The 2,375-nt window shown below is 41.6% G+C and overlaps 1 pseudogene; it reads right to left on the bottom strand.

Moving 5' to 3' along the window:
* Positions 1 to 208: 208 nt before the first annotated feature.
* Positions 209 to 2,317, bottom strand: LOC123175789 (phosphoinositide phosphatase SAC2-like; annotated as a pseudogene).
* Positions 2,318 to 2,375: the final 58 nt, after the last annotated feature.

Raw genomic sequence — 2,375 nt, forward strand, 5'->3', positions numbered from 1 at the left:
TTTAACAATTTCTACTTTGAAATAATGCGCCGGGTGTAATGCTTAAACCTTTTAAGTAATGAAATCGCCCTTTATCGGAAAAGAAATTCTACTTTGATATTCTGTTTGATTGAAGTCAAGAAAAGTGTCCAAGTAAAAGTTAATCGCGTACAGAACATGTTGGACAGTAGCTCATCAAGCAATGTTGTTGTTAATGGAAGAGCAGCACCTTCCAGTTTCTTAACTTAAAGTTCCTTGCCTGCCGATACTGTAATGCTGATCTGAGTCTAGCTTACACCGAGGCGGTCTGCCTTGTTGAGGCTGGAAATGACTCAAGAACCAGCATTTTAAGGAAACACAACAGATAAATCTTGTGTGAAATAATATTAGACCCATGTCGGCATTTTTGATTGGTTTTGTGAGTGTGATATTTTTGCAAACATGAAGAAGCTCACACATTTATAGCATCCTGCTTCTTAGTAACGCTGAAGGGTTCGAAGGAACTGGGATTGGGTTGCTGCCTTCCACTGTCCTGTTTTCTCACAGAAGATCTGTGTCATGTTAGGGCAACTCTAACCGATCCCCAATAACCAGTTAGAGGAGTAAAAACCCGGTTTTACTCCTGTAACCGGTACCTAACCGATCCCCTATACCCCATAGTGGAGGAATAATTATCATCAGCCGCCTCCGCCGACCCTATGTTTACTCCGCCGCTCGGCGGCCGAGTAAAATTATGCCACATCTTCTCATCTTCCTCTCCGCCTCCTTTGCCTCTTCTCCTCCCCCATCCCCGCTGCCGGTGACTCCCCCCGCCGTTCCTCGATGCCCCCTCCTCCCAATGGCTGGATCCTATCGCCGATGCTCCCCGTTGTCACGCCCGTGGTTCGTCTTTAAGCGGCACGTCCTTAAGCCGCCGCCCCGCCGGCGCGTCCTTAAGTTTAAATTTCGGTTGTCAAGACAATGTGTTTGGCTAGGTTGAGCTTATGCAGATTTTGGTTGAAACTAGGTTGAACTTTGCAAATTTGGTTTTTACTCCCTTAAATTTAGGAGTTTGGCTAGGTCCGACCAAAACTTAGTGGAGTAAAAATACTCCACTAAGCTTGGCTCGGCCGGATCCTCCTCTATTTTTTAGGGGATCGGTTAGAGTTGCCCTTACAATGGAAGAGTTACACTTAGCATTTAAAATACCAAGTTGGACTTGTGTTGACTACTGAATTGGCTGCCTAACAACAAATTATTATTCCGAAATAAACATATTCATGATTACAATAGCAAATACTTAAAATGAAAAACAACAAGTTTTGTTTATCAAAAACGATAATCAGTAAGAAATGTCTGCTATTTTAGTCACAAAAATTTCAGATACAAACAATTGAGATTTACATTTTCATAAAATACACTCAAGGTGCTTGGGTGTGGCAGATGTCGTCGCCCTATTAACAACCTCTACTGCTAAACTTGTTTCCAAAGAGCAAAGGTGCATGTAGCAATTGATTTAGGTACTTCATTTAATCATAGGAAGACCTGTTAGAGCAAACGTTTGATATTTGGTATCAACTGTCCTGGTACGCATGACCTTTGCTAAAATGATAAGCATGACAGACCTGACCCTTGACAGTAGCTAGCAACTGCTCTTTCATAGCCCTATCTTCAGGTGATAGGTGGGCTTAATGTTTATTTGACTTAAATGTGTGGCTAGATAGCTGAACACAATAGCAGGGAGGGGAAAATAGATGTACAAATCAAATGATAGAAAAAGGGAAGAGTGATGCGACAATTAGAAGTTTACAACTACTCGAGAAAATTAGAAGTACTCCAGAGGTGGTAAAGAATACATTAAAATAGTACTCCTTCCGTCCCATAATGTAAGACGTTTTTGCAAGCTAGGTTAGCTTTCAAAACAGTCTTACATTATGGGACGGAGTAGTAGTACACAAGTGCACACCTTCCAGAGTATGCATACTAAGTTTTAGTTCAAAAGAGCCCTATTTCAAGATTTGTGTTACGCAGATTATGTTACTCACGAGTTACAGACATAACAAGATGCTAACCATGCTGTGAGCAGCAGAACCACCATACTGGATGGTTAATGTATCACCCATCCTTTCATAGAAATCCATCAGATCATCGGCCAAAGGAGGACGCTGTTCAATTTTAGGTTCTTCAATGACCTTCAACACTTGAAGTTGACGCCCTAAAGCAGCTAATCCATATGCAAACTGCGCAACATTTGTGTGGTCTAAGCAGTTTATGCAGTTTGTCCTGAGGACACCCTTCTATAGTAAAAGAGGTACCATTGTAGCTGGGCAGAAATCATCATTGCTTTTGATGTTACTCCCTCCGTCCGAAAATACATACATCTCCTTTTATCCATTTTGATGACAAGTATTTTCGGA

This window comes from Triticum aestivum, unplaced genomic scaffold (genome assembly GCF_018294505.1).
Source record: "Triticum aestivum cultivar Chinese Spring unplaced genomic scaffold, IWGSC CS RefSeq v2.1 scaffold98544, whole genome shotgun sequence".
In the NCBI taxonomy this organism is placed as follows: domain Eukaryota; kingdom Viridiplantae; phylum Streptophyta; class Magnoliopsida; order Poales; family Poaceae; genus Triticum; species Triticum aestivum.